Source organism: Salmo trutta, chromosome 12, assembly GCF_901001165.1.
Source record: "Salmo trutta chromosome 12, fSalTru1.1, whole genome shotgun sequence".
In the NCBI taxonomy this organism is placed as follows: Eukaryota; Metazoa; Chordata; class Actinopteri; order Salmoniformes; family Salmonidae; genus Salmo; species Salmo trutta.
The window spans coordinates 51,804,336-51,825,272 of NC_042968.1; the positions used below are offsets into that span (position 1 = coordinate 51,804,336).

Here is a 20,937-nt window from a genome sequence, read left to right on the forward strand (position 1 = left end):
TAAATGCCTTTGAACCGGTCATGGCAGTAGGTGCCAGGTGTACCGGTTTGTGTCAAGAACTGCCACTCTCCTGGGTTTTTGACACTCAAATGTTTCCCCTGTGTATCAAGAATGGTCCCCCACCCAAAGGACATCCCAAAGGACATCCAGCCAACTTGACACAACTGTGTTAAGCATTGGAATCAGCATGGAACACAACCCTGACGAATTGATGGCTGTTCTGAGGGCAAAAGGGAGGGGGTATACTCAATGCAACTCAATATCAGGAAGGTGTTCCTAATGTTTGGTATACTCTGGTATATTATAATTGATTGAGATATAGAATATTGGGCCTATATGAATTCTAGCTATTTTTGAAGCACATGTTCTCTAGAAACTAATATTTAACCCTATAAAGACATTTGTTTATTATAAAAAGCTCAAATTTGACATTACAAAGTCATTTGCGGGAATATTAGGTTTCTACATTGTGTAAAAGCACTACTTATTGAGATGCATTACATCAACGTATGTCAAACGGAAGGCCGAGTGTCTGCGGGTTTTGCTCCACACTTGTACTTGAGGGAATTGATTGTTAAGGAACTCCCCTCACCTGGTTGTCTAGGTCTTAATTGAAAGGGGGGGGGGGGGGGGGGGTACCTGCAGACACTAGGCCCTTCATGGAAAATTCTACACTCTCTCAGAGTGCCAACATGCAAGAGAAGTCATTCATTCATTGCTATGATCATTGATCTTCTAAAGTAGCTATCCCTCTTCCTTTCTTTCTGTGCCCACAAATATTTAGAAATACTGGTAAAGTAACCAGGTTGTTAGCTAGCTAACTGTGGCAGGTAGATGAAATAATCTACCAGACACTCATAATTGTTACCAGCCAATACATGTATTTGCCATAACACCAAAAACAAAGCCCCAAAAGTGTTCTAAGTTAATTAAGTTTTTCCAGGCTTTGGATTCCCCCCCCGATTTTTTTTCTTCTTCAGGTTTTCACTCTCAAAATCACACTTTTTAAAATAAACATCCAATTTTGTTCTATTTCTAAGTCCACAACAATACTAAACCACATCAGGAGACCACTTTTGAGGTCTGGGGGGAAAAACAATAATATTTTGGAGGGTATGGTTGCCCTTTAATTTCAATTGCACACATAAAGTGACTGGTGTTTGGCTGGCTGTGTTTCTGTACTGCATGCACAATAGCAGAGATTGATACAATGTAACGGCCGTCGTCAGAATGAGACCAAGGTGCAGCGGAGGATGTGTATTCATATTCAAGATTTTAATAAACCGAAAATAGAACACTATACAAATGAACAAAAAAACGACAGCCGACAGTTCTGTCAGGTACTCACAACGAAACACAAAGCAATCACCCACAAACCCCAAAGGAAAAACAGGCTGCCTATGTATGACTCCCAATCAGCAACAACGAACTACAGCTGTTCTTGATTGAGAGCCACACACGGCCAACCAAAGAAACAAACCAACATAGAAAAATAAACATAAAACGCCCACCCATGTAACACCCTGGCCTAACCAAAATAGAGAACTAAAAACCCCTCTCTATGGCCAGGGCGTTACATACAAATCATCATGATATCATAATATCCTGCTGGGTAAGCCTACTTTGCAGTTTAAATTTTATTTGGAAAGTTTTATGGGAAAGCCTTTAGAAATTACTGTTTCTAACTGGTAACTGGTAGTGTTGAGCGATGAACTGAAATGTCAGTTATTCTTTGGTTTTTAAACAACTAATTGACCAAAGTTGGTTCAATTATTTGAATTCCATTTCATTCTGCTTTTTTTCTGTGAGATCAATGCACACGTTGCACAGTTTTTGGAGAGATAAATCAGATCAAGCCCGAACTGTGCGATGTAGTAAGAAAATGTAGTTTCCAACAGGCCAATATTCAACGTTGTTTAGAACAGAAAACGTGGTAATTAACCACAATGACCATAATCCATTGCGTGCCTACTTGTCCGGTAACTGTTTGTTTTTTTACAATTAAGGGATGATTTTGTCAGACAGCATAGGCAGCAGCTCTATAAACATGAGATGATGACTTAGAATGAAATAATAAAGTCATCAAATAAAACAAATGTAATATACACAACAACTGAAATATTTGATTAAAGTAAAGTGAATAAATGATGGATAATAAGTGACAAGCAGTAATGGGCGGTCTCTACCATCATGGATTTGTATTAATTGTTTTATTCTGTGTTGTTACAGCATTCAACCCACATAATGCCTAGGGATTTTAAAGGTTAAAAAAAAAGATCAAAACGGACATTGAAAACCTTGATAATTTTTTCATAATCTAAACTGAAACTGAACTAACCACCCCCAAATTAAAAAAAAAAAGCACTAATCGCTCAGCACTACTAACTGGCTAAACAGCACTAATCGCTCAGCACTACTAACTGGCTAAACAGCACTAGTTGCTCAGCATTACAAACTGGCTACACAGCACTAATCGCTCAGCACTACAAACTGGCTACACAGCACTAATCGCTCAGCACTACCAACTGGCAACACAGCACTAATCGCTCAGCACTACTAACTGGCTACACAGCACTAATCGCTCAGCACTACTAACTGGCTACACAGCAGTAATCGCTCAGCACTACTAACTGGCTGCACAGCACTAATCGCTCAGCACTACAAACTGGCTACACAGCACTAATCGCTCAGCACTACTAACTGGCTAAACAGCACTAATCGCTCAGCACTACTAACTGGCTAAACAGCACTAATCGCTCAGCACTACTAACTGGCTAAACAGCACTAATCGCTCAGCACTACTAACTGGCTAAACAGCACTAATCGCTCAGCACTACTAACTGGCTACACAGCACTAATCGCTCAGCACTACTAACTGGCTACACAGCACTAATCGATCAGCACTACGAACTGGCTGCACAGCACTACTAACTGGCTAAACAGCACTAATCGCTCAGCACTACTAACTGGCTAAACAGCACTAATCGCTCAGCACTACTAACTGGCTACACAGCACTAATCGCTCAGCACTACTAACTGGCTAAACAGCACTAATCGCTCAGCACTACTAACTGGCTAAACAGCACTAATCGCTCAGCACTACTAACTGGCTACACAGCACTAATCGCTCAGCACTACTAACTGGCTAAACAGCACTAATCGCTCAGCACTTCTAACTGGCTAAACAGCACTAATCGCTCAGCACTACTAACTGGCTAAACAGCACTAATCGCTCAGCACTACTAACTGGCTACACAGCACTAATCGCTCAGCACTACTAACTGGCTAAACAGCACTAATCGCTCAGCACTACTAACTGGCTGCACAGCACTAATCGCTCAGCACTACTAACTGGCTAAACAGCACTAGTCGCTCAGCACTACTAACTGGCTACACAGCACTAATCGCTCAGCACTACTAACTGGCTACAGAGCACTATTCGCTCATTACTACTAACTGGCTAAACAGCACTAATCGCTCAGCACTACTAACTGGCTACACAGCACTAATCGATCAACACTACTAACTGGCTAAACAGCACTAATCGCGCAGCACTACTAACTGGCTAAACAGCACTAATCGCTCAGCACTACTAACTGGCTACTCCACAAAGTGGTAAACACAGGCATTCCCATGACGTTCCGTCTTCAGAAAGTTGCAAGAAATACAAATCACTGATGCATTCTTTAATATTTACATGTAGGCTTTGGTTCATCACTCCAGAGAACGTGTTTCCACTGTTCCAGAGTCCAATGGCTGATAGCTTTACACCACTCCAGCCGATGCCTGGCATTGCGCATGGCGATCTTAAGCTTGTGTGCGGCTGCTCGGCCATGGAAACCCATTTCATGAAGATCTCCCGGCGAACAATTCATGTGCTGACGTTGTTTCCAGTGGCAGTTTTTAACTCTGCAGTAAGTGTTGCAACTGAGGACAGACAATTTTTACGCTCTATGAGTTTCAGCACTTGGCGGTCCCATTCTGTGAGCTTGTGTGGCCTACCACTTTGTGGCTACTTCTTTGGTTGTTAATCCTAGACGTTTCCACTTCACAATAACAGCACTTACAGTTGACCAGGTATGACCAAAATGGTCGCACTTTAGGGCCCTATCTGTTGTTGAATGCTTTTTTTATGTGCGTGTGTGAGCACAAATGTGTTTAAAAAAAAAAGAGTTTAGGAATTACCACCTGAGCAACTGGTTTCGCTACGTATTTTGGGATCCGTCAAAATTGACAATGGTTTGAAACAGTCTGAAGTAACAAGGGACACTGTACATACAAGGAAAACTGTTCATACCTGTTGATGACCCAAACCTGGAAAACCACAACACTTCCATAATTCAAGTTATAACTGATTCAATGTTCTGAGTTAGAAGAAACTTTCTCTCTGAGACCTGCAAATGGCACTGGGTTGACTTTGGCTTAATGACCACAAATACCTGGTATGGATCATTACCTTTACGTATTCTGTTGTCAGATCGTTGCAGATGAAGGAGAGAATACGAGGAGAGAGAGGCCAGTTTAGACTATTGGGATTCTGTGTCTGTGACTGTGCGGGGGGAGTGGGGAGCAGGATCGGGAAGTGAAAGGAAGGGGGAAGCCTTGGCTCCTCTCCTCAGGGCTTGATCAGCATGGCTCAGTGGTAATCACACACAAGCTGATTTAATTAACGAGCCGCGCAAACACACCCAGCCTGATTGAGCTGCCCTGGTAAAGAAAATAACAGGCAATCTGCGAGGACGCCTCTGACACTAACCTCCCAAAGCCCCCTCCACTACCACCACTATCACATCTTCCTGGACACAGGGGAAGACGTAACATTGTAAACAACATTAGTATATGTTACATTTGGTATGGTATGTAGTAATTTTGGGATATTCATCATCTATTTCATATAAGATATGTTGCGAATTATAATTTAATGCATTCAGTTGTGCAACAGACTAGGTATTCTCCCTTTCCTTAGCTAACATGCAAAGTAGCTAAAAGTAGCAAAGTTGCTAATTAGCAAAAATGCTAAAGTTGTCCATGATGCAATTCGAACATGCAACCAAAATATCCTTTGATTTGCTAGACGTTCGCTATATACACGTACCCATCCACCCCGACCAACTAGCCCCATTTAGTTTTTGTCTTAATAAGTAACCTTCGGTCTAAAGGCCTTTGCAGACTGTACGTCAGATTCAGTCTTTTACAATTATTACGTCACACTTTGCGATTTCACCAAATCTTGATATCAACCTGGCCAGATTGTACGATTTGCATCAACCAAGATGGCTAAAATTGTACTTTCTGGGGGGGGGGTTTATGTAACCATACCAAACGTAACATGTCATACTAATTTGAGTGTCCCACATTTTAATTTACTATGTTACGTCTCGATTATGAGGCCAGCCTGATCCCATCCACCCAGCCGTGTGTGGGCAAGGACACATGTAGATACACAGACTGACCAGAAAGCGTAGTGGGCACACTTATCATGTGTATGTGCAAGCACGATCACACGATCACACCTCCTACCCTCCTCTCTTTGGGACATCACTTTTCACTGCATACACAAGGCCTTCTCGCTGTGTCTTTCGTCCCCCCCCCCGCCCCGCATGCTCTTTGCTCTCTCTTTTTCTTGCCAGGCCACGAAGCCCTCGTCTCTCTAGTCAGCTCCAGAGACCATTCATCACACACACACACACAGTAGTCTCCTGGAGAATCCCTCTGTGGGTTTGGTAGAGCGTGCCGTTCTGCTCTCTCCTCAACTCACCGAGGCGGTGGGGCTTTGCATTGAGAGGGCCACTCTGTTTTCAATGACAGAGGCCCAGGTCTATCATCAGCCCTATACCCACGCTTCTCCCTCTGTTTCCAAATGGCTGTGTTTGTCTTTCTCACTCTCTATCTCAGTCTTTTTCTCTGTCTACATCTGCTCTTCCTCTTTCTCTGCTTCTCACTCTCCCAATGTCTCTATCGACTCTTTTCCTCTGTCTGCCTCTATCCCTGCCTTAGTCATTCACTTTGTCCTTTAGCCTCTCTCTGCTTCTCTTGTCTGTTTCTCTCTGGGTATCTGACAAGCCAGTTGGTTGCCACCCAGTGAGGTCACTCATATTAACAGAGTAGATTATGTTTTCACACATGCACAGACCCACACACACTATGGAGGCATGTGTGCAGAGAAAAATAATGGTTCAGGTTAAACTCAGCCACCACCAACCTACCCTCCACCTCACACACGCACGTACACTCCCTTGCTGCCTCCGATCTGCAAATGAAAGCAGATGGACTCATTTATAGCCAATTAGCTCCAACGCTGTAAGTGGAGACTCACCTATGCAATTAAAGAGCTTTATTGAAACCTCCCAGCAGCTCCAACACTGCATTTCAATGTGAGAGCCCTCGATCTGCCAGTAACCATAGATCTAGGAGCAGATTACCCAAACCCCCAGTCCTAACTTCAGCCATTTTGGCTGGTGAAAAATAATCTGATCCTGTATCTGTGCAGTTAGGGCACCTTCTATCTATACTCCCTCATCCACTGGGACCATACCCACCAAAGAAAACACATGCTCACTAGTATGCACACATAAGCACACACATACTGTATGCACACTACATAAACACCACTAGGGCTGTCACATACACGCACACATGCCTACCTGTGCCAAAAATGTTTTAGGTGCGCTTGATTTACCCTCCTTAGCGCGTGGCGGGTAGGTGGGCAGGGTGTGTACTTTTTGGACGACTCCATTAGTTGCGCTGAGCAAACTATAGCAAGTCTTTTTTTTTAAAACATACTTTCCTGACACACATGCAAACAAGCACGCATGCACACACACACACACACACACACACACACACAAGTTCACCGTGGGCCAGATGATAACTTGATAACACCTCAGCATTGTTAGTCACTGAAACCTCACATTGCTCAGGGCTACTTTATGTGAAGGAGATATTGGTCAAGATGTTGCAAAGGACTATTTTGAAAGTCACATCACTTACTTTGGACTGACTCTTCTCATGACATCACTGTGATTGTAATGTTATTGAGATACCATGGTTATGTTGGCACAACTGGGAGACAGACAGAGATTAGGGATGTAATTTACATTTTGGTCATTTAGCAGAGGCTCTTATCCAGAGCAACTTACAGTAGTGAGTGCATACATTTCATGGTCCCCCAACCCTGGGGAATAGAGAGACGAATGACGTTTATGTGCACTGTGAAAACATTGCTAAAGAATGTTGGTTTGAATTCCAAGCAGCCATAGAACAAAGACAAGGAGTCACTTTACAGTCAAACCCAACATCCCCTGGAACATTCCGGAAATGTTTTGGAAACGTTGCTGGAACGCAAGGAAACATTGGGAAATGTTAGAATGGAGGGAATTCTCTCTGGAAGAAAAAAACTGGACAAATAAGAGGATAGAGGAATATAATCATGGCTGCGTTCCAAATGGCACCCTATTCTCTACATAATGTACTACTTTTGACCAGAGCCCTATGGGCCCTGGTCAAAAGTAGTCCACTATATAGGGGATAGGGTGCCATTTGGAATGCACTTTATCTCTCTAACCGACAACAAATGTTGTGGGAAATAATACCATCTAGCCAGGGGAGGGATTTTTGTTTCAACACATCTCACATCAGCTTTACACCTGCATTATTGAGTGCAGGGAAAATGGCATAAAGCTGAGAACATGTGTCGTAAATCCTTCAGGGACGCTTTAGAAGTCCCCCGAGGAAGGTTTCTTGGAGTTTTCTTTCCCCCCTCTCTCCTTCCTACTTGGGACGTGGCCAGGTGTGTGTGTGTGTGGGGGGGGGGGGGTAGGAAAGAAGAAAGAGAAAGACAGAGGCATATGGAGAAAGACAGAGACAGAGGGAGTGTGAGTGAGGGGGAGTGAGAGACAGAAACAGATGTGACCCTAAACATACAGGCTTGGGGAGGGGCAAGGGACAGACTGAGAGAGAGAGAGAGAGAAAGAGAGAAGTGCGGGAGAGAGAAAAAGAGAGAGCATACCCACATGAAAAATTACTACAGTTTACTATATAATAATACAGTGCATTTGGAAAGTATTCAGACGCGTTCACTTTTCCCACATTTTATTGCATTACAGCCTAATTCTGAAATGGATTACATTGTTTCCCCCCCTCATCAATCTACACACTATACCCCATAATGAAAAGCAAAATGCGTTTAATTTTGTGTGCAAATTTATAAAAAATGTAAAACTTAAATATCACATTTACATAAGTATTCAAACCTCTTACTCAGTACTTTGTTGAGGCACCTTTGGCAGCGATTACAGCCTTGTCTTCTTCTCTGCAGATCCTCTTAAAACCTCTCTGGGGTAGCTGGGATGCTAGCGTCCCACCTGCGGGACACACTATTCAACAGCCAGTGAAATAGCAGAGGGCCAAATTCAAAACAACAAAAATCTCATAATTAAAATTTCTCACACATACAAGTATTATACACCATTTTAAAGATACGACGCTCGTTAACTTCTTGGGGCTATGTGGGACGTTAGCGTGCCACCCGTGGCGCACCCTATCAACAGCAGGTGCATTTCAAGAGCGGCAAATTTGAAACCAAATAAATGTCAAAATTCAAATTTCTCAAACATACAACTAACTTACACCCTTTGAAAGATAAACATCTCCTTAATCTAACCACGTTGTCCGATTTCAAAAAGGTTTTACGGCGAAAGCATAAAGTTAGGTTATGTTAGGAGAGTACATTGACAATAGCTGTGTGTAATGTATTGTCGATTCAAAGACAGGCGTCACCAAAACCATAAAATCAGCTAAAATTATGCACTAACCTTTTACAATCTCCATCAGATGACACTCCTAGGACATTATGTTAGACAATGCATGCATTTTTAGTTCTATCAAGTTCATATTTATATCTAAAAACAGCGTTTTACTATGGCGTTGATGTTCAGGAAATCGTTTCCCTCCAATAACCGGCAGTCAAGTCATGACAACAAAATAATTAATTAATATTAGAAAACATTGGTAAAATATTATATTGTCAGTCAAAGAATTATAGATTTACATCTCTTGAACGCAATCGACTTGCCAGATTTAAAATGAACCTTACTGGGAAATCACACTTTGCAATAATCTGAGCACTGCGCCCAGAAAAATACGCTTTGCGATACAGACTAACCGCCATGTTGGAGAGATCTAAAATCGAAAATACTATGTAAATAATCCATTACCTTTGATTCTCTTCATCAGATGTCACTTCCAAGGAATCCCAGGTCCATAACGAATGTAGTTTTGTTCAAAAAAGCTCATAATTTATGTCCAAAAAGCTCCGTGTTGTTAGCACATGATCTAAGCCAGCCGGACTTCACTTCACTTCACGAACGGAAAAAATATATTTACGTTCGTTCAAACATGTCAAACGTTGTATAGCTTAAATCATTAGTGCCTTTTTTAACCAGAACATGAATAAAATTCAAGGCGGACGATTGGGATCTCTTTTAAAACGTTTCGGAACGAGAGTACCCACCATCAACTCGCACGCCAGGGGTCTAATCGGCCATCACCGTTCCAAGTCTCTTATTCGGTCAGATCTCACAGTAGAAGACGCAAAACACTTTGTAAAGGCTGGTGACATCTAGTGGAAGCCATAGGAAGTGCCAAAACATTTCTCAGCCCCTTTGTTTTTCAATGGCATAGGCTTAAAGTCAATTCAACACATCAGGTATCCACTTCCTGTCAGAATCTGTCTCAGGGTTTTGCCTGCCAAATGAGTTCTGTTATACTCACAGACACCATTCAAACAGTTTTAGAAACTTTAGGGTGTTTTCTATCCATATATAATAAGTATATGCATATTCTAGTTACTGGGTAGGATTAGTAACCAGATTAAATCGGGTACATTTTTTTATCCAGCCGTGAAAATACTGCCCCCTATACCCTAACAGGTTAATCCAACCACATTGTCCAATTTCAAAAAGGCTTTACGGCAAAAGCATAACATTAGATTATGTTAGGACAGCGCTTAAGCAAGAAAAACCACACAGCCATTTTCCAAGCAAGGAGAGGCATCACAAAAACCAGAAATACAGCTAAAATGAATCACTAACCTTTGACGATCTTCATCAGATGACACTTCCAGGACTCAATGTTACACAATACATGTATGTTTTGTTCGATAAAGTTCATATTTATATCCAAAAACCCCATTTTACATTGGCGCATGATGTTCAGAAAATGTATTGCCTCCAAAACTATCGGTGAATGAGCACATCAATTTACAAAAATACTCATCATAAACGTTGATAAACTTTACAACAGTTATTGAAAGAATTATAGATACACTACTCCTTAATGCAACCGCTGTGTCAGATTTCACAATAACTTTACGGCGAAAGCACATTTTTCAATATTCTGAGTACAGAGCTCAGCCATCAAAGCAAGCTATACAGTTACCCGCCAAGTTCTAGAGTCAAAAAAAGTCAGAAATAGTTTTATAAATCTTCACTTACCTTTGCTGAGCTTCGTCGGATCTTCACACTCCCAGGACTCCCACTTCCACAAGAAATGTTAGTTTTGTTCGATAAACTCCATATTTATGTCCAAATACGTCATTGTTGTTCGCGCGTTCAGTCGAGTTATCCAAATGCGCCATGCTCGCGCATTTTGTTGAGACGAAAAGTCCAAAAAGTTATACTACAGTTTGTAGAAACATGTCAAACGATGTATAGCATCAATCTTTAGGATTTTTTTTATCATACATCTTCGATAATATTACAACCAGACAAATCCTTTGTCTTCAGAAAGAAAAAAGAAAGCACCTCTCGCGGACGACCACACGCATGAATGATCTTATGGCACTCAGCCAGACACCTGGTTGAAATGACTGTCAGTCCCTTCCAGGTCACAGTAGAAGCCTGTAACAATGTTCTAAAGACTGCTGACATCTAGTGGAAGCCTTAGGAACTGCAAAATGACCCCTAAGTCACTGTAGTTTGAATAGGGAATCAATTGAAAAAACTACAAACCTCAGATTTTCAACTTCCTGGTTGGATTTTTCTCAGGGTTTTGCCTGCCATATGAGTTCTGTTATACTCACTGACATCATTCAAACAGTTTTAGAAACTTCAGAGTGTTTTCTATCCAAATCTACTAATATGCATATCCTACCTTCTGAGCCTGAGCAGCAGGCAGTTTAATTTGGGCACGCCTTTCATCCAGACGTGAAAATACTGCCCCCTACCCCAAATAAGTTTTAAGCTATGTCAGGTTGGATGCGGAGTGTCGCTGCACAGCTATTTTCAGGTCTCTTCAGAGATGTTCGATCAGGTTAAAGTCCGTTGTCTTGGCTGTGTGCTTAGGGTCGTTGTCCTGTTGGAAGGTGAACCTTCGCCCCAGTCTGAAGTCCTGAGCGCTCTGGAGCAGGTTGTCCTCAAGGATCTCTCTGTACTTTGCTCCGTTCATCTTTCCCTCGATCCTGACTAGTCTCCCAGTCCCTGCCACTGATTAACATCCCCACAGCATGATGCTGCCACCACGCTTTACCGTAGGGATGGCATTGACCAGGTTGGCTTGGTTTTCATCTTGGCTTGGTTTTCATCATAGTTCCATCTTGGTTTCGTCAGACCAGAGAATCTTGTTTCTCATAGTCTGAGAGTCCTTTAGGTGCCTTTTGGCAAACTCCAAGCGGGGTGTCATGTGCCTTTTACTGAGGAGTGGCTTCCGTCTGGCCCCTCTACCATAAATGCCTGATTGGTAGAGTGCTGCAGAGATGGTTGTCCTTCTGGAAGGTTCTCCCATCTCCATAGAGAAACTCTGGATCTCTGTCAGAATGACCAATGAGTTCTTGGTCACCTCCCCATCAAGGCCCTTCTCCCTCGATTGCTCAGTTTGGCTGGACGGCTAGCTCTAGGAAGAGTCTTGGTAGTTACAAACTTCTTCCATTTAAGAATGATGGAGGCCACAGTGTTTTTGGAGACCTTCAATGCTGCAGAAATGTTTTGGTATCCTTCCCCAGATCTGTGCCTCGACACAATCCTGTCCCAGAGCTCTACGGACCATTCCTTCGACCTCATGGCTTGGTTTTTGCTCTGACATGCACTGTCAACTGTGGGACGTTATATAGACAGGTGTGTGCCTTTCCAAATCATGTCCAATCAATTGAATTTACCACAGGTGGACTCCAATTAAGTTGTAGAAACAGCTCAAGGATGATTAATGGAAACAGGATGCACCTGAGCTCAATTTTGAGTCTCATATCAAAAGGTCTGAATACTTATGTAAATAAGGTATTTCTGTTTTTTATTTTGAATACATTTGCCAAAATTCTAAAAACCTGTTTTTGCTTTGTCATTATGGGGTATTGTGTGTAGATTGCTGAGGAAAACGTTTAGTTTAATCCATTTTATAATAAGGTTGTAATGTAACAAAATTTGAATACTGAATACTTTCTAAAGGCACTGTAAATGGACAAATATTCCCATGAATCTAACAGGTAGAATAAACCTCTTCAGAATGACATGGCTTCCAAAGTTTTTCTACTTATTCTCGGTAATACCAATTACCCCACCAAAGACATTCTTCAGTGGGGTAAGTCATAATTCGAGTCTCATAGCAAAGGGTCTGAATAGTGTAAATAAGGTATTTATTTTAATACATTTTCAAACATTTATAAAAACCTGTTTTCGCTTTGTCATTATGGGGTATTGTGTGTAGATTGATGAGAAAAAATAGTATTTACTCAATTTTAGAACAAGGCTGTAACATAACAAAACGTGGAAAATGGGAAGGGGTCTGAATTCTTTCAGAGTGCACTGTATATTATCCACGATCACCCAGAGGCAGCGCTCCTAGTAACAGGGGACTGTAATGCAGGGAAACTTAAATCAGTTTAACGAAATTTCTATCAGCATGTTAAATGTGCAACCAGAGGGAAAAGAACTCTGGACGACCTATACTCCACACACAGAGACGCATACAAAGCTCTCTCTCGACCTCCATTTGGCAAATCTGACCATAATGCTGTCGTGTCTTTGGCTATGCCGGATTAAGTGATATGACATGCTAACTTATAAAATTATTTCTCTGTAATTAATATTACCTGATTAAGCTAATCATGCAAATGTAATTAACTAGAAAGTCGGGGCACCACAGAAGAACGTTTATAGAGCTGTTATCTTCCGAATAAACTCTTAAAATACTTAGTAATATTTTACATCGATAGCAGTCAATATTAACCCTTATCTTATTTTCAGTCTCATCATGAAAGTTGTAAATTCTTGGTTATCTTCACGAACCCTGGCTAACAAGTTGAATCAGCAATACAAAATTGGGTTTAATTATTTATTTACTAAATACCTAACTAATCACACAGAATTACAAATACACAGAATACAATGATGTCATACAGAAAACGTCCTGGTGGACGGAACCTGTATCATGGCTGGTTACACAAAGGAAAGGGGGTTGGCTTGAATGAAAGGGCAGGAAGATTTAGGAACAAAGAAACAGCAGCTATGCTATCGTAAATACATTATCTTATGCATTCTAAATTACCGCCCATTTGGAAAAGGAAAATGCAATAAATATTTACTCTGAGCTGCGCTTCGGTAGATTGGTCGTAGATGCTGGCCGGGTTGGCCACCAGATCTTCCTGTAGTGGAAGAATGTCAATGGTGGCAAATTGGATACGTGGTGGTATCTTCGTCTGGTTGTTAGACTGGATCCGTCGTCTGTCCTTTCCTAGCCCACGTTAGCAGCGCTACCTCAACGGCTAGGAAGTATCACTTCTGTAGTGAATAAGCTCAAAGTTCATACCATTCACCATCAAAGCTCACCCCGAGGTTGGCTTAGTTCTGTCCTTGATATGGTTTAGTTAACATGTGTGTCCTTCTGACGCAGGCTGCAGACCTCCCGTACTGGAACACGTGAATGTCTTTTCGTCAAAGACTTATATAGTGGAGAGGAGGGAAGGAGGTGTTTCATCGTTTATAACCCCTGTCTCTTCACAGGGTTGGCCACTGATCGGGCAGGGCACATTCCTTATGAAAACCCAATTCTCTCATTTGGAAGCTAAAATTACATTTAATCTCCTAACAAACAATTTCAATATCAAACATTTCAATTGCATAACAATTCCATGTGACTCTGATAACTAGAGGGTGTATACTTTCTCAGGTACAGTTTATGTCGTCCTGTCATCAATCATAATGTCTCAGATAACAATGAACTGACATACATACTCATTACGTTATCAAGCATATTTCCAACTGGTTTTATTATCAAAAGATGGTTCCTTTTCCCCATTTGTTTGATGTTCCCAGACTCTCTATATTTAACACAGGCTATTCAAGTCCTTCAGTAGGGTCAGAGAGAGAGGGGAAGGGAGAAAGGTATTTATGGGGGGGTCATAAACCTTACCCACAGGCCAACGTCATGACAATGCCATCCTCCTGATTCCTGCTTACAAGCTAAAATTAAAGCAGGAAGCGCCAGTGACTAGATCAATAAAAAAGTGATCAGATGAAGCAGATGCTAAGCTACAGGAGTGTTTTGGTAGCACAGACTGGAATATGTTCCGGGATTCCTCCAATGGCATTGAGGAGTACACCACATCTGTCATTGGCTTCATCAATAAGTGCATCGATGACGTCATCCTCACAGTGACTGTACGTACATACCAGAACCCATGGATTACAGGCAGCATCCGCTCTGAGCTAAAGGCTAGAGCTGCCGCTTTCAAGGAGCAGGACTCTAACCCGGAAGCTTATAAGAAATCCTGCTATGCCCTCCGACAAACCATCAAACAGGCAAAGCGTCAATACAAGATGAAGATTGCATCGTATTACACCAGCTCTGACACTTGTCGGATGTGGCAGGGCCTGCAAACCATTACGGACCACAAAGTGAAGCACAGCCAAGAGCTGCCCAGTGACACGAGCCTACCAGACGAGCTTCGAGGCAAATAACACTGAAACATGCATGAGAGCACCAGCTGTACCGGACAACTGTGTGATCACGCTCTCCGCAGCCAATGTGAGTAAGACAGGTCAACATTCACAAGGACGCAGAGCCAGACGGATTACCAGGACGTATACTGCGAGCATGCGCTGACCAACTAGCAAGTGTCTTCACTGACATTTTCAACCTCTCCCTGTCCGAGTCTGTAATACCAACATGTTTCAAGCAGACCACCATAGTGCCAGTGCCCAAGAACACTAAGGTAACCTGCCTAAATGACTATCGACCCGTAGCACTCACGTCTGTAGCCATGAAGTGCTTTGAAAGGCTGGTCAAGGCTCACATCAACACCATCATCCCAGAAACCCTAGACCCACTCCAATTTGCATACTGCCCTAACAGATCCACAGATGAGGCAGTCTTTATTGCACTGCCCTTTCCCACCTGGACAAAAGCAACACCTATGTGAGAATTCTATTCATTGACTACAGCTCAGCATTCAACACCATAGTGCCCTCAATGCTCATCAATAAGCTAAGGACCCTGGGACTAAACACCTCCCACTGCAACTGGAGCTGCCCCCAGGTGATAAGGGTAGGTAACAACACATCCGCCACGCTGATCCTCAACACAGGGGCCCCTCAGGGGTGCGTGTTCAGCCCCCTCCTGTACTCCCTGTTCACTCATGACTGCACGGCCAGACACAAGTCCAACACCATCATTCAATTTGCCGATGAAACAACAGTGGTAGGCCTGATCACCGACAACAACGAGACAGCCTATAGGGAGGAGGTCAAAGACCTGGCCGTGTGGTGCCAGGACAACAACCTCTCCCTCAACGTGATCAAGGCAAAGGAGATGATTGTGGACTACAGGAAAAAGAGGACCAAGCACGCCCCCATTCTCATCGACAGGGCTGCAGTGGAGCAGGTTGAGAGCTTCAAGTTCCTTGGTGTCCACATCACAAACAAACTACCCTAGTCATAGACTGTTCTCTCTGCTAACGCATGGCAAGCGGTACCGGAGCGCCAAGTCTAGGTCCAAGAGGCTTCTAAACAGCTTCTACCCCCAAGCCATAAGACTCCTGAACATCTAGTCAAATGGCTACCCAGACTATTTGCATTGCCCCCCTCCCCTCTCCACACCACTGCCACTCTCTGTTGTCATCTATGCAAAGTCACTTTAATTAACTCTACCTACATGTACACACTACCTCAACTAACCGGTGCCCACACACATTGACTCTGTACCGGCACCCCCCTGTATATATTGTTCTTTTTTTACTGCTGCTCTTTAATTACTTGTTACTTTTATCTCTTTTTCTTCGCTTTATTTTTTGAAACTGCACTGTTGGTTAGGGGCTCGTAAGTAAGAATTTCACTGTAAGGTCAACACCTGTTGTATTCGGCGCATGTGACTAATACGATTTGATTTGATGTCCTTGTTCAGCCACAACTCTGTGAAACATAGGATATTACAGTTCTTCAGGTCTAGTTGATAGGATAGTTTCGAACGGAGCTCATCCAGTTTGTTTTCCAGTGATTGTACATCCTCCAATAGAACATAGGGTAGAGGCGGTCTATTTACTCACCGACGTAGTTTCGTCAGGGTACCCGCATGTCGGCCTCTCTTACACTGCCTTTTTCTTTTCTGTGTCTGGGGGATTAGGGTCTGGTCTGGGTTAAGCAGTATGTCCTTCCACTCTGACTCGCTGTGCCACCCATCGGTGAGAAACGAACATGCCAAGTGTAGACCATATGTTGTCTTCCCTACAGGTTATAGAAAAGAGCAGAATCTCTAAACTATCCGTTCAGACCCCAGTCCTGTCTACCTACAGGTATGGACATTTGCTGTTTTAGTATTTGTCCAGTAGGTTTCCTCAAGGAGAAAGCCCCCACTTATATGTCAAAGATAATAAAACAAAAACATTAACATTTACATTAATGTCCACAAAAAACACTACAGAAATATCTATAGTATGTACAACAACAAAAAAATACTACAGTATTTAAACTACAGTAAACTGTAAATACTACAGTAGACTACGGTCAGGTCCACAACACTACAGTAAAGTCTGCAAAAACACTACAGTGAATACTATAGTATGTGGCTGGTACTGGATTGTTGCAGGAAATCTGGGGATTATGTGTGCAGTGAGCTGCATGAGAGGGCCGAGGCGGCCTGACTTGTGTGTGGCCTCTGAGGACGTGTGTTGTGTGTGTGTGTGTGTGTGTGTCCTCTTGAGGTAAAGTCAGTTAGCCGTAGAGTATATACTACATTTGGACACTGTCAGCTGTCTGTAATAAGATGGCCATGAGGGTCAACCGTGTGTGTGTCTGTCTGACTGTGTGTTCAGCCCTGGACAAATTGAGATTGAGCTGGGTGTCAATGCAGTGTTATGGTTTAATTTCTGCTGTATTGTAATCAGAGCCACATCTTCACAGATTAAGATTTTTATTTATTTATTTTATTTTTTATTTCACCTTTATTTAACCAGGTAGGCAAGTTGAGAACAAGTTCTCAATTGCGACCTGGCCAAGATAAAGCAAAGCAGTTCGACAACATACAAAAACACAGAGTTACACATGGAGTAAAACAACATACAATCAATGATGCAGTAGAAAAAAACAAGACTATATACAATGTGAGCAAATGATGTGAGATAAGGGAGGTAAAGGCAAAAAAGGCCATGGTGGCAAAGTAAATAAAGTATAGCAAGTAATGGTAAACACTGGAATGGTAGATTTGTTGTTTGAAGAAAGTTCAAAGTTAAAATATAAATAATATGGTGCAAAGGAGCAAAATAAATAAAATAAATAAATACAGTAGGGGAAGAGGTAGTAGTTTGGGCTAAATTATAGATGGGCTATGTACAGGTGCAGTGATCTGGGAGCTGCTCTGATAGCTGGTGCTTAAAGCTAGTGAGGGAGATAAGTGTTTCCAGTTTCAGAGATTTTTGTAGTTCGTTCCAGTCATTGGCAGCAGAGAACTGGAAGGAGAGACGACCAAAGGAGGAGTTGGCTTTATTTTGTTCCCTCTCCATACGTCTCATTTGAGAGGGCCCACTGTCCTTCTATTCCACCAAAAACCACGCTCTCCCACCCATATGACTTGTCCTTCCCTCTCTGCTATCCTGGAAAATGGATTGGTCACACTGTCAATAAAGCCAATCTATCAGCACCAAATTTGATGTTGTCCCGTTCAAAGGGCGTAGGCATCACTTGCACATTAGCGGGGACAACAAACTCACTCTGCCACTGTCTAATCGTGTTCACATGTCATGTTCACTGATGCTGGTGTTCATTCAGTTGCTGTAGTTGAGCGTTTGTACTTGAACATTGATGCTGCTGCAGATTTTAGTGGGCATCTACAAAGTCGTTAGACAAGGATTGTGAAAGCACAGCAAAATAGAAAGTCGTACTGTTCTCAAAACTTTGAGAGATGGACAAAAACGGAGCGAAAATTAGGCAGATGGATAGAGGACTGAGCTGATCGGGTGACTTCTAGCCTAACTGACTCTTTCCTTCCCCCTCTTTCTCTCTTGTAATAACTCTATCCATCACTCGCCTAAATCTCTGGTATGGTTCGCTTCTCACGGATCAAAAACAACGCTGGCGTCTTTCACGCACCACGTCTACGGAGCAGGGTGCAAAGTTGAAAGGTAATTTCAGGTATTCCCTGATCCAGACCTCTAGTTACTAATTGTTTTGAGAATCTCTTCCTATTGTCTGTAGCAACCATTCATGCTGCTGGGAAACATGGGGGAAGATCAGTCAAAATGACTGTTTGGACTTTTAGAATGAGGCTCCCGCTGGCAAAAATACAACCAGACAAAACAAAATTGCGAGTCAAAGGCAATATTTGATTGTGTGCCTATTTCTGTTGAACATGGCATGACAACAGTGGCAGTCGGTTCCGTTTAAGATTTTATTACCTTTATTGAACCAGGCAAGTCAGTTAAGAGCAAATTCTTATTAGCAATGACGGCCAAACCCGGACGACGCTGGGCCAATTGTGTGCCGCCCTATGGGACTCCCAATCATGGCCAGTTGTGATACAGCCTGGAATCGAACCAGGGTCGGCAGTGACTCCTCTAGCACTGAGATGCAGTGCTACTCAGTGCCCATGAGTGAGGATGATATATTTTTGTTAATAAGCATGGCCTTATTTCTATTACAGCATATTGTATGACTGTCATTTATATTCCATTTACCCAGTTCACTGTAACATTGATCGGTTTAGGCTACTCCATTATACTCAAATGCTCTCTACACCCATCACGAGGTTTCTACAACCTAGTCCAGGGATCCTCAGTTAGATTCTGCCGTAGGCAATTTTTTTCTTGAGCGGATAGTCGGGGGGCCAGAAGATGAATTTACTCTGGCTACTTCGTTATGAGAGCACTATCGTCTAAATGTGTCAGAGCGCAGAATAATTGATTAATTTACGAATGTGCAACACCCATTGAATATGACTGGTGTCAGTAAACGTCGGCAAAAAAACACAATTCAATTGCTGACTGCAGCTCAGTTACAGTCACCAACACGGTAGATAACATGAAAACAGCCTAGTGAGGTGTTCTGTCATTTGTGTCTGGAAGTAGCTAGCCAACTTTAGCCAGTTAGCTTGGGTGCTTGACTGCCGTTGTGAGGTCAGAACACTCGGATCAACCCTACTCCTTGGCCAGAGCGTCCAGTGTGCGCTTTGAATACTCCAGGAGTAAAACGCTCTGAATTTAAAAACGGGCAATCTGACCCCGCTCTGAATATACCCACTCCAGAGTGAATTTATGAACACACACATAATTACAAATCATTTGTAGACTGCAAATTGACCGCAGATATAAAAAACATAATAATTTCGAACCTTGCTTATATTTGTATATGATCACGTCTCTCTATTATGAGTGGGAATACATGGGTTTCCAGATTTCCAAAATTAAAATCAATTGTAGCTGATTTCCTGGTGTTTTTACAGTCTTTTATGTCTAACGATGAACATTAAAAAAAACATAGGCGGGCCAAATTCATTTGTCCAACATTAGTCCAACAGTTGCCCCATTTGTTCCGTTTGCTTACGTTTATGAAACATTTTTCAACAGAATCGGCAGAATGAATACACACCTGATCACATGTAAACCCAGTTCACTTTCATAGCAGCCACGGTGTATTCCTTCACCCTTCCATGGGCTCTCCTCCTTTCACCTTTTCCCTTTGCTTGTGGACTTCAATGCACAACACAGCAGCTGTATGTGACCAGGCAAAAAACACTTTCCAAGCCAAACCATATCATAAGTGCTACACACAGCCTACATCGTTGTCACCATATTAGCTAATGTAACATCATAGTCAACATAGCTAATAGAACTAATGTGTTAGTAAACCTGCAACAATCATGCAGTAACGTTACAGTGTACAGTTAGTAAGCAGTTCAGTAAAAGGTTTAGCAATACATTTGTAAAACCAAAAGTTTACCTTGACTTGGGAGAGTTCCAGTGTTGTGTTGGATAGTCATAGCCAGCCATTGAGTAGGCTAAAATAGCTAGCTAGCTGTATTTGCTAGCTAAGTATGTGAAAGGGGAAAAAAACTCTCCTGCTTCTCATTCATTTTTTACGAAATTAATTTGTTAAAACTGTTCAAACTATGTTATTTCTCTCTCTTTGAATCAACTACTCACCATATTTCATGCACTGTAGTGCTAGCTAGCTGTAGCTTATGCTTTCAGTACTAGATTCATTCTCTGATCCTTTGATTGGGTGGACAACATGTCATTTCATGCTGCATGAGGATGTCCTCCAGAAGTTCTCATAATTACTGTGTAAATCTTTGGAAGGGGTTGAGAACCATGAGCCTCCTAGGTTTTGTATTGAAGCCAATGTAGAGGAGGAAAGAAGCTAGCTGTCCTCCGGCTACACCATGGTGCTACCCTACAGAGTGCTTTTGAGGCTACTGTAGACCTATTCCAACCTTGTCTGGAAAAAACTCAGCAATATTGAC

The 20,937-nt window shown here is 42.3% G+C and overlaps 1 non-coding gene across 1 annotated transcript; it reads left to right on the forward strand.

Moving 5' to 3' along the window:
- The first annotated feature begins 16,782 nt into the window (after positions 1–16,782).
- LOC115204799 (U7 small nuclear RNA) lies at positions 16,783–16,836 on the forward strand. The gene has a single exon (XR_003880469.1). It is a non-coding gene; the product is annotated as a U7 small nuclear RNA (small nuclear RNA).
- Positions 16,837–20,937: the final 4,101 nt, after the last annotated feature.